General features: G+C 40.4%; 1 protein-coding gene across 3 annotated transcripts in view; it reads right to left on the bottom strand.

The window, feature by feature from the left end:
• The window catches only part of cd2ap (CD2-associated protein), a 114745-nt gene that overhangs the window by 90382 nt on the left and 11373 nt on the right, over positions 1 to 12990 (bottom strand). The window lies entirely within an intron of this gene.

Raw genomic sequence — 12990 nt, 5'->3', positions numbered from 1 at the left:
TAACTCCAACTTCACAATCATCTGCTAAAGATGGTGATGAAAGTAGTTAGATGGAGACATTAGTCCTCTGGATATCTGCTACAAGCTGAAGGGCCACTCCAAGTCCATCAGAACACAGGAGGACATCGTCAGTGACGCAGGTACACAAAAACCACAGCCAGTGACCCAACCAGGGGGCAAAAACAGGTCCAGGGCTAGCAACTGAATTTTAATGAAGTTCTATTAAAATATGAGTGTACAGTAAGGTTTAAAGGTAGACGTGTGGCCACTCTGACGCTGCTGTTAGTTTCAGCCTCTGAAGTAGACCTCTTAATGGCAGACACTATGGCTTGCTGTGCAGCACAGACTGTACAAGAGGTTACACTGCCCTTAATAGCAGATATGTGGGTCTGTGTATAGCACTTCTACAGTTTGTATGCAATACTTTTGTATTAGTTTTGGACATAGCTTGTCACTAATTTAACTTTTGTCAAGATACAGTCACCTCTGGCCCCAAAATGCCAATATGGCAGCAACCAAAACACTAATACTAACATACCAAGTTTCCTTGCAGAAACCAATGATGGATATCACAGTGGTTACAGACATTTTTTTTATCTTTTAAGTACATGCTATGACTGGTCCCTCCAATTGCAGTATTTAGCAACAAACTGACACGAAAATGCACAATAAGTAAAAGGAGGTCAGAAAAACAGATACTGAGAGGCTGCCTGACTGAATCCAGCACAGCAGGTTGAACTGCTTCCGACAATAAACAGTCTTAGGAGGAGTGACAGGTTGTGAGGTATTCCAGCCACACAGGGTGGCCTTTTAACTCATGACTCATAGCGGAAAGGCTCCGCTGACATGGCTGAGTTCGCACCAAGCAGAAACAAAAACATGCAGAATAAGTAGAGTTTCCTGACCAATGATCTCACAGCAGCTTTTCCCCTCAGCATCAAACACCAAGGAGAAAAGGAGGACCAATGAGGTAGGTACGATCTCCTTAAACGCCTGCTGGACAGCCTCACTGATGGAAACACTTACATTGCACCACAGAAACCTAACCAGGAATTTTTAAGGCTGATCACCAACATATATGATTCGGTTGTCCATTTACTGTTATGGAAAATGGTCAGACAAATACCAGATTCACATCAGCCTCCTACTGATTTGACTAAAAACAGCAGGGACCATACTGGTAGATTTATGTTCACTATCCCCAGTTAGAAGAAGTTTATTTCCTGTTAGGCCTGCTCTGCTGACACTGCTAGAATGACACTAGAAAGGCTGATGAGATTTGTTTCATGAGACTGCAGTATCTCTCCATGCTACATCTTATTTAGTCACAAGAACAGCTGTAGGCCACACCACCCAAACTAATTTCTGCTGCAGTTACCTCACTGCATTTTCTGCTTTGTTAAAACCCAAATAGTTTACTACCATGCACCCCTTGTGGGTCTGTTTTGCTTTTTCCACATCACTTCATGCTGCATTCCTATTGGCTGGCTAACAAAAGTGTGTCTACCAGCATTAACCATGTGGATTGTTATCATAAGTTTCTGACATTACAATTCTTCTACTGTACATTTAGAGTGCCCCAATTGCCTGCTGACCTCTCACTGTATTACATGGCAGCACAGTTTTTAAGCCACATTCCGAAATGTCAGAGTGATTAACATCAACCCTCACACCAGAGTCACATCAGCGTTTTCCACACATAGAACTTACTTGAGCAGGAAACACTGATGTGCATCTTTAACTTTAGCATCTTTTAATCTACTCAGGACGACGACGTCATCCACGACTTACTAGGGGACCATCCCTGTCCTTTTAATTTGATATTTCAGATGTTCTGTGGGTTCTTTCCTCTAGCCAGCTCATTGGCCAAATTGCTTTCAAGTCACTCAGCTGTTACACGTAGGATCTCTCACTGTGGTTGCCATACTCCAGCTGCACTGTCTCTGCCTGCACTGGTTTACTCTAACCAGAATCTACACCAGAAAAATTACTGCTTCATATCCTGCTATAATAGAAAATACAATCTAAAGCCTTAGACTGCCCGTAAAAGCAACAATATGGCACCGATCATTATTTTTGAAAATATTCATCCATCTCACTATAGCTAAAAGTAAATACCACCTTTACTGAATAATCTGTTTACTTATAAATACAATAATGACTCAGTGTAATTGCAGTTACACTGAATAGAGTTTCTGTCAGCGTGTTGCAAGCTAAGTTAATGGTAACTACTAGGGCAGGGCAATATGGCCAAAAATATTTATCACGACATATATTTGAAAATGTGCGATAACAATATAACTGACGATATAATTGGCGCGAGACAAAATACTTATGTGCATTAAAGCTATTTAAAAATTTTACTGTGCAAAACTGCAGAAGTGGATGTAGCTGTGTGTAATGAGAAAAGATGAAAAGAACGATTGATAACTTTTATGTTAAGGCCCGATCTTATCTTTCTTGTAGAACTGTGTTCCAAACAGTTTTGGTCAAGTTACTTGAAAAAGTAATCAGTAACTAATTACTGATTAATTCCCCAAAAAAGTAATCCCGTTACTTTACTGATTACTTATTTTCAAAAGTAATTAATTACTTAGTTACTTTTTAAAAACACGATTTACAACGTGAATAGGTGATAAAGCGATAGATCTTTCAGCCCAATTCTACTTTTTCTACATAATCCATCATAATCAAATGGAAAGGTCCCTTTTTAAAACTTGTTTTATTAGTTTTAATCTTTTAACTTTATGCATCAAGCAAAAATTTAATTATATGCAACATTCTCTGACTGGAAGAAATTTGTTTAATATTTAAACCTATTTTCTGCATATTCCAGCACATAATTTTTTTTGTGTGTGTGTTTACACTCACTCTTTCAAATAGATGCAAGTAAAACACAGCAGAAAATAAATAAAATCAAAGACTCAGCGGTCCTTTTGCTCTATTTTCACCTGTAAAGCAGGAGTAGGGTAGGCGGAGGTTTACCCTGGTGCAGGTATGCCGCGGTCAGTTGAAGAACTGACCGCGTGAATTTCCCATTACGTCGTTGCGCACTCGGTGCTTGCTTGGAAGTTTAGGGGGGGGGGGGGGGGGGGTTCGCTGTAAAAAGAAGTTTTCTTCCCACGCACAATGGATGCTAATGTTTTTGTCACGTTTTATGGAATCAAACTTAAAGGAAGGTCAGTACTTCCACGCTTTAAACGCTGCATGCTCATACTCTCTCCCGCACTCGATATATTATCCATTGTTGATCTGCACACAGCTGTTGTCACAAACGTCGCACTTGCTTACGTCACTGTCGTGAGACATTCTCGCAAAAAAAAAAAAAAAAAAAAAATCACGGTTTTAGTAACGCAGTAACGCAGCGTTCCTACGGGAAAGTAACGGTAATCTAATTACAGTTTTTGCAATAGTAATCCCTTACTTTACTTGTTACTTGAAAAAAGTAATCAGATTACAGCCCATCTCTGGTTCCAAATAAAGAACTTAGTGTTGTTAATCATTTACAAATCAATATTGTCTGTATGGTCAGCAATTACTCCCCAAAAAAACAACGAAAAAAGTGAACATATAAAACTGTGGTGTTAAGCGATGCGGCTGAAAAATTTGGGTGCACCTAACTTTTGTGCTGGTGTGCCTAAGAAAAAAAACGTTAGGTGCACCAGTGCAACCATGGCAAAAAGTTAGTCTAGAGCCCTGGCACAACTGTGACTTTATGCAGTTTACCGTTGGCTATTCAACTGATATCCTTCCACACATGTTAGCTAATTACATTCCTTCCTCTTCATGGAACTAGACAATAAACCACACAGTGTTGGCTTTTATCAACATTTGTAATTTTACAAAAGCCTATAAGAAATCTAGTCTGCATTTACACTGTAAACGACAGTCTAAACACATTAAATGCATAAAAGAAGCACAAGCCGAGCAACAGAAAAATAAACAGCTTAGCCGAGGCCCCAGACCATAATTTAGGAATATCTGTCTGTGTAACCACAGGAAGAGATACGAACTCCGGTAGTAAACAAACAATGGAGAGCTCCGATAGGCAGAAACCTACCCTCAGTTAATTCAATACACAGGGCACAAGACTGGATGTGGAGCAAAGGGACTTTAAAACAGCCCCTCAGAGATCACACAAATAGACCCTGGCTTAGAGCAGCACAGCTCCTCAATCAGTCTGACTCAAATCTCTTCTGAACACCACTTATATGCCAACGGAAGTCAGCTTAAGATAATTATTGCTTTCATAGTCTTCAGTGGAGAGAAGGCAACCAAGAAACTGTTTTATTTTGCATCTTCTTTTAAAATGTGTGTTACTGTAGGGTGAGATCAACAAAACACAGGGCTATCAGGTTGTGAGTTAAGCCCAGAATACAAGTTTTTCTGTCAGATGACCAAACACGTACAACATAAATTTAGCCTGTGATGACCAATGACCACTCACTTCCAAGCTGTTCCTGTGCACTGCTAAAACACTGAGAATCCTCTCAGTATGGAAATATCAGCAGGAGTCCCAATTTAAAGGGTTTTTCCTGCGCAGAAGACCGACTCCTTTTTTCGTCAGACAACTGTAACACAACAAAACAGTCACACACAAACAGCATTTGAAGTCAGTATATACAGGAATTTACTCCAACCGTCTAAGAATGTCCATGTGTGACTGTTTTACTAGTCTACAGTTTGCTTGCTTTTATTTCTAAGGTTTAATCCATTCCATTTAATCCATTAATGTCCAACTAGCTGCAGCCCTGCCCACCTTGTATTTCAATACAGATAAAATAAATACAATAAATTTCAATACAAAGCCCATTTCTCACAGTCCACCATCATTCAACTGCTCGTACAGCGAAGACGCCATCCTACAATCAGACTGCCTCCATCTTCACCACCTCTGACTACAGCTGATACTAGCTCTTGTTCTGATCACCCCCTGCAGCAGGTGTTGATCATACTACACAGCAGAATGATGACTGTCATCACAAACTAGAGCTAAAGCCTGTGAATTCAGAGCTAATGCACATGGTGTGATGGAGAAGTAGGGCAGTATTCAACATATAAATGGCAATGATATCATCTATATAAATGCTATAGTATAGGATAGTGGAGGACTATCGCTGCAGTCAAGATTACAGCTATTTCTAAAATATACCGTCTAGGGTTGGGCCATATTATACCGTTCACAGTAATACAGTGTTAGGCAATGATAAAAAAATGAAACATCGCGATAGAATATGGGTAAAACGCTCATGCGCAGTGCCTTTGTTTTTATTAGGCACATGGCGGAAAAAGCATGGCGGCAACAGAGAATGAGAAGGACAAAAGCAGATCGTCGAATGAAACAGATGAACCAGAATTGGTTTGTAAAAATGGTGCAACTTCAGTGATGTGGAACTTGTATGGTTTTTGTCCGTCAGATAGCCACGATTGTCGGAGCATTACGGCTACCGTAGTCAAGAGCCTCGAGCAGTAATATGTACTGTGCTTCAACATAATATTACCATGGACTTCCGGAAGAGCTTTGATGGAGTAGGACGCGAGTCTGGGAGCTGCCGCCGATTTCGATTAAATTGTTATTCATTCGCGCTTTTCGGCTATATTTCCAGTCCTGTTTTGGTTTGTTGATTGTTTTGTTGAGAAGTTTTACTCGGGCCTGCGTAAAATGGCAGCAAAAAATGTTAAAACTACTTCTATCCGGTTGTTCAGTGATGACGCGACGAATCCTACTTCCGGGTCTAAAGTAGTCTGCGTTTAATATGGCTTTTGTGTTGTTAACATGTTTAATGTTATGTATTTTCTTCTATTTGATCTCAAAAAGCTCCTAAAACAGTCAGTGATCACCGTTGACCTCCCTCGGCTTTTATTACCGCTAATCATTTATTTAAGCTCAGTTTTTAAAACCTTAGGATGTAGCTACAGCCCAGCCCATGCAGCAGTATATGAATGACTAACCTCGTATTATGGATGGATTATCTCAGTTGTTCTCCTGGCTGAAGTTTGGTCCTTTTACAGCATCCTGCCATGCGATTACATTTGTTCCTGACCACCGAGAACACTCACGGTAACTTTTATCGAGTGGAAAAAAAGTTAGCTTGTTTATATTATGCTAACATAGCTGTGTCGCTAGCGGTCACGTAGCACATCATTATATACCAGCTAGCCCAACTTCAGTAACCCTACAAACGTCACTGCTGTTTAGTTTTCTGTCTTCATTTATGCTGGAAGTGATAACAGAGCTGTACGTTTTAATTTGTTTCCAAAACCCCGCAGTCAGGACATGCTATATTGTATTTACATGGAAGCTAGCGAGCTAACTTCCTGCTAACTTCTAACTCTGTTAAATGTCATAAATTCCATTTTCATGGATGCCTGGATGTTAAACTCAGTTGTTACACCTGGTAGAGCAGAACGCTGATCATTTTATTAAAGATGAAAGACTAAAGACAGTTTTTCAACTCTCAGTAATGCCATAGTGATCGTTTGATATATGGACCTGCAGCGGAGTTTAGACCCAGACACGGCTAGTGACGTCAGACTGAACAACCGGATTCAAACACAACTGAGGCCTAGTTTGCAAACCGCGACCATGTTGAGGTATTCAACATACCTCGGCTCACTCGAGGTATGTTGAATACCTCGAGTGAGCCGTCGTACTGTGTACTGTGCTTCAACATAATATTACCATGGACTACCATGGACCCTCGTGCCAAGCTAATCCTGATATTGAGGCTCTCAAGGTCAAGCTGTTGGCTTCGCTGAGGAAAGATATCGCCGACATCTTTAAAAAGGAACTTCAGGACACTCTGGGTGATGCTTTGTCTACCATTAAGTTCGACCTGCAGGCGGTGAAGACGCGATCGATAAAGCTGCCAATGACTCTACCGTGTCCGAGCTAAAAGGTACGGTCAAGGAGATGGAGCACGCACTTACTGTCTACTCTGATGATATAGCTGAGATGAAAAACACTATCAAGGGCCTCACAGCTCATGTAGCCAAGCTGGAAAATAAGTGTGAAGACTTGGAGTCCAGGTCGCGGCGCAACAATGTTAGGATAGTGGGAGTACCGGAGGGCCTTGACACGTGCACCACTGCTGCCGTAGCCTCCTTGCTAAAAGAAGCATTTGATCTGGGGAAGGAGCCGCTTTTGGATCGTTCGCAAAGGACCCTCCAACCCGCACCGAAGCCTGGCGACCGTCCACGAGCCATTGTATGCAGGTTTCATTACCACACTGACTGTGTTGACATTTTACAACGTGCTAGAGAACGCCGACAGATTAAAGTTAGAGACCGGACCATCTCAGTCTGCCCCGACTATACCGCCAGGGTGGCACGGGCTTGTGCTGCATTCAACACTGTCAGGCAGCAACTCCGTGGCATTGAAGGTGTTCGGTATGGCCTGCTTCATCTAGCGCAACTCCGCATCACATACAAGGGTGTCGAGAAGGACTTTGTTTCAGCAGAGGAGGCCAGTGATTATGTCAAAACTTTGATCTCTGGGTGAGCCTCGATAGCCCCTCAGTTTGATGCTGTAATGCTAATAAGGGTTCACACTCTCGTTAGGTTTAACGCCATCTGTGCATTGTTTTCTTAGGCCGTTGTGCTAGTTATTGTACTGTTGGTGTGTTGGTTCCTTTTATTTTCATTGTTATATAATGAAACTGAATCATATAATATACTCTTGAACTTCGGACCAGTCCAGCACAATCTTCTCCAAGCTTGCTGCATTGATTTGCACAGGACTGGGTTGTTTTTTGTTTCTGTCATCTTTTTTTGGTTGTTTTTTTTTTTTTTAATTAATTAATTTTGTTTTTAATTTTATGCACTTTTGATGTGTTGTAAAGTTCTCCATCTGAGGAAATCATATTTTGTACTGTGAGATTTTTTTTTGTTTGTTTGGGTGGGGGGGGGGGGGGGGGTCTTTTTCTTTTTTCCCTTTTTTAAAAAAATAAACAAAAAAAAAACGTTTAATGTTACGCGCACACTGTTATACTGTAGAGAAGTTGGCGAGAGGTTGTTTTTTTTTTTTTCCCCTCTCTCGCTTTTATTTTTATTCGGACTCCAATTAGTCCAGTCACATTGGTGAATCATTTTTGCTACTTTGGGGTACACTGCTGTCTCCTTTGTTCTGCTCTGTGGAGACTTGGGGTGTATTTGTGTTTAGGGTTGGGGAGGGAGGCTGTCCCATTTCAGCTCTTCATGGCCACTGGCATTTTGGTTTGGTTCTTTTCTTCTTCCTTTTTATGAATGGTTAATGGCAATATAGACCCCAGCATTGCTGGGTCAGGCATGCCTCTTAGATTCATTAGTTGGAATATGTATGGGTAACCCCATTAAGAGATCTTGAAACGTCTAAATTCTGACAGCATTTTTACAGGAGACTCATCTTCACATTAAGGATCATTATAGGTCATATTGCCCTTGGGTAGGTCAGGTCTTTCATTCAAATTTTAATTCGAAAGCTAGAGGAGTGGTCATTCTCATTAATAAGAAAGTTCAATTCTCTTCGACCAATGTTATCGCTGATAGGAATGGTAGATTTATCATTGTTGCTGATACCCTAATGCAGAAAAAGGTTTTGTTGGTAAATGTTTATGCCCCGAATTTTGATGGTGCTGAATTCGCTAATAGTTTGTTGAGTAACATCCCCTTTCTGAATACTCATTTGCTTATCCTTGGTGGTGATCTGAATTGTGTTTTTGATCCAATCTTGGATCGATCTCTTCCTCGTAATTTGACTCCATCATCTATGTCTAAAACATTCTCAGATTTTATGAAACAGAATGATCTTGTTGATCCATGGAGATTTCGCAACCCTTCAATCAAAAAATTTTCGTTTTTCTCCCAGGTCCACCAGTCTTATTCCAGGATTGATTATTTTTTCATCGACAGAACTCTTAATTCGTGTGTTAATTCTTCCGACTATTCTGGTATTATAATATCTGATCATTCACCTCTGCTATTGGATATCCAACTTTCTACCTATAAACGTAGTCCTCCACTTTGGAGATTTAACTCCCTCCTTCTGGCGGATAAAGAATGTTGTGAATTTATTTCAAGCTCTATTGAGGAGTTCTTGTCCTTAAATCAAAATGATTCTGTTTGATATTCTCTGCTATGGGAGACTCTTAAATGCTACCTGAGAGGTCAAATTATTTCTTACTCTGTTCGTGCTAATAAAAAGATTAATGCCAGGCTTAAAGAACTTATAGCTGCAATTAGTAACCTTGATCAAAGTTATACACTGAACCCTTCTCCAGAATTACTGAAGCAGCGGCTTGATTTGCAAGCAGAATTTGATCTTATGTCAACCAAAGAGGCTGAGCACTTATTACTACGCAGTCGTGGTTCATATTATGAATACGGTGACAAGGCTAGTCGCTTGTTGGCACATCAGTTACGACGTCATGCCTCCTCACGTGTGATACCCAGTATTAAAATCTCTTATGACAATATCACTACAGATCCCTTGGAAATTAATTCTACCTTTAAAACATTTTACTCTTTGTTGTGCAAGTCCGAATTTCCCACGGATAAAGCTAAAATGAATGAATTTTTTCATAATCTTTCAAACCCTGTTATTGGTACTAATATTGCCGGGCAATTGGACTCCCCATTATCTGTTGAAGAAGTATTAAAAGCTATTACATCTATGCAGCCTAATAAAGCTCCAGGCCCAGATGGGTTTCCAATTGAATTTTATAAAACATTTATTGGTAAATTTGCACCATTGCTTTTGTCTGTGTTTAATGAATCCTTGGAAACGGGTTCATTACCACCTACTTTCACACAAGCCACCATAGCGCTCCTTCTCAAAAATGACAAGGACCCAACCTCCTGTGGTTCCTACAGGCCATTATCTCTGCTTAATGCCGATGCAAAGGTATTGGCTAAAGTAATTGCATCTCACCTAGAGGATGTGCTTCCTCGAATTATATCTGAAGAGCAGAATGGCTTTATAAAGAGACGACAATTGTTTTTTAATACCCGTACACTCTTTAATGCTATTTACTCAAAGCATCTATCTGAATTTCCTGAACTTGTGATTTCTTTAGATGCTGAAAAGGCTTTCGATAGGGTGGAGTGGGAGTACTTGTTTGCAGTTTTAGAGAAATTTGGTTTTGGCGATAAATTTATTTCCTGGATTCGGCTTCTTTATTCGTCCCCTAAAGCCAGTGTTCAAACTAATGATGTTTACTCTGATTATTTTGCGCTGGGTCGTGGTTGTCGTCAAGGTTGCCCTCTGTCAGCTTTACTCTTTGCCATTGCCATCGAGCCTCTGTCTATTACATTGAGACCTCCTTCTGTATTCAGGGGAATCATCCGTAATGAAATTGCACATAAAGTATCATTGTATGCGGATGACTTCCTTGCTGTTTTAAGTATTCTGGATAATTAGGTGGTTCTTAACACACTCAAAATCTGGTTTCAGTTTAGACGTGTGGTGTGACAAGGGTATAAAACAGTTCAAACATTTATATGTGGATGGTGTTTTCAATAGTTTTCCCAATTTGTCTTCTCGTTACAATCTCCCTATTACCCATTTGTTTCGCCATTTTCAAATTCGAAATTTTGTTGCCAAGTGTTTCCCAAATTTCCCCTCTTTACCTCCAGAACAGCAGTGAGAAACGACGTTATCATTTATTCCTCATCACAGAGGAACCATTTCGAAACTCTATGATGCTATCTTGTCTTTTAGTAAGGACTCTAATGTTAAGCTTAAGTGTACATGGGAAGGAGAACTAGGAATTCGAATACATGAGGAGTCTTGGGAACAGGCTATAGCGAGGGTACGATCTTCCACCTCCTGTGCTCATCTTGGACTTATTCAATTTAAGGTCATACACAGGGTGCATTTCTCTAAGTCTAGACTTTCTGAATTGTATCCAGAAGTGGAAAATAAATGTGATAAATGCCATGGCTCTCCTTGTCACCTTAGCCACATGTTTTTTTCTGTGTCCTGAGCTAGAAGGTTTCTGGACAGGGTATTTTGCTATTATGTCAACTGTTCTTGGGGTAACTCTTCATCCTTGTCCTCTGATTGCTGTAGTCGGGATTCCTGATCGCTCACTTACACTTGATTCCACACAAAAGGATATTATAGCCTTCACATCCCTATTAGCGAGACGTCTAATATTGTTGCATTGGAAGTCTGTTAAATATCCTACCATTTCCCGGTGGCTTAAAGATGTCATGTTTTTCTTAAAACATAATAATAATAATGATAATAAATACTCACAAAGAAAACGGCAGCCGTCACAACCTATGTCTAAAAATGTATAGTTTCATGCATCAGTTAAAACACTCGACTCTAGGTCTATGACGCCCAGCTGGAAACACTTCACAGAAGTCGAACTGCCTGAGATTCACAGAATTTACAGAAAATGTTGCATCATTGTGATTTATATCGTTATCGGACGATAGATGTCTTAATATCGGGATATGAGATTTTGGTCATATCGCACAGCCCTATATATTCCTGTAATATGTTTGATGGTTGTGTTGATCTGTGTGGGACTGGGGGAGGGGGGGGGGGGTTCTTTGTTTTAGAATGCGTTTTTGTTTAGTTGTTGGTGTAGCAGTGGACAAAGTCCTCTTGGTTTGTTCCTTGGAGGAAATGCCTTTCCAAATATGTTAAGCATGGGCGCATTAAAAGACGGCGTACAGGTACTGTGTGTGCGTGGCATCAGCAAACTTCCTGCCTAGTCACTAGAGTCACGCCACGGGGCAGCAAGACTGAGGCTGAAACAGCTGCAACCTATGAAGTAACGTTGAGGGTGAAAGTTAGAGTTTCCTGAAAACTGAAAGTGAAGAAAAGTCTCCTAATAGCCTAAGCTGGACAAGCTCAGATCAAGCAGCAACTTTCAGACAAGTACGGCTGCCACAAACGATATTTTGATAGTCGACTAGTCACCGATTATTTTTGCGATTAGTCGACTAATCGGATCATGCATCCATTGGACGTAAAGCGCACCAGCGTGCGCCTGCTCTTATATAACTATCATTAGCTTACAGCTTGAAGTGTTTAAGGTATGTGCTAACTAAAAATAAAGACAAGATGATAGTTTATTAAACTTTTAATGAAATTTGCAGATTGTAAATGCAAATGTAAAATATAACAACAGGATACTGGAGTAAATTCTCTACCATTTCACACTTCTGTTTAATCAGTTCTCTGTTTGACATTTATTCAGCTGTGTAAAAACTGTAACTTTAATCTCAGCCAAACCAATTTACTGAGGAACAAATAAAACATTGAAAAAAGCCAAACAATAACATTTTTAAATTATGTCTGTGAAGGTTCTCAGTCATCCAGGTCATCGTAGTCAAAGGAGCTTGCAAAGAAAAGCGTCTGGACTTCTTTAAGTTGCTTGAAGACGTTTCACCTCTCATCCGAGAAGCTTCTTCAGTTCTAAGGTCAAATGGTGGAGAGTCCCAGATATAAACCTAATGGGAGTAGGGATGGGTATCGTTTAGGTTTTATCCGATACCGGTGCCAAATCGGTACTTTTGAAACGGTGCCGGTGCTCAAACGGTGCTCAAACCGGTGCTTAAAGAATGGAGAACACAAAATTGGTCCAAAAACCTCTCATGTTCAGCTGTTTTTTGTAAAAATATAACAATGTTAGCCTTTTCTGCAGCTATGGGGCATATATGGTATCACTCTTGGCTGGAAGCAGTGCTTAAACAATGGAAAAAACACAAACTTTGTCCTAAACCTCTCATGTTTAACTGTTTTCCACTTTTTCTTTGGTCATTTTAGCCTTTTTAGCCAGGGTGAAGGGAGTATCTGCCATCAAACAAGAGGACAGCCGCATGTAGCTATGATGATGTTTGCTAGTTCACCTTACATGCATTAATGTAATAACGTGGTTAGCCTACTCAACGTAAATTAGCTATTCACGCAGAGAAGAACGGCTGCTGCTGCCACCATCATCCGTCATCATTTCTGCTACACTGGCAGGGCTAGGGGCCAGGACTCTCCTCTTCGTG

Source organism: Astatotilapia calliptera, chromosome 15, assembly GCF_964374335.1.
Source record: "Astatotilapia calliptera chromosome 15, fAstCal68.1, whole genome shotgun sequence".
Taxonomy (NCBI): Eukaryota; Metazoa; Chordata; class Actinopteri; order Cichliformes; family Cichlidae; genus Astatotilapia; species Astatotilapia calliptera.
The sequence above is the reverse complement of the archived record's forward strand: the minus strand, read 5'-3'. Positions and strand labels throughout refer to the sequence as shown.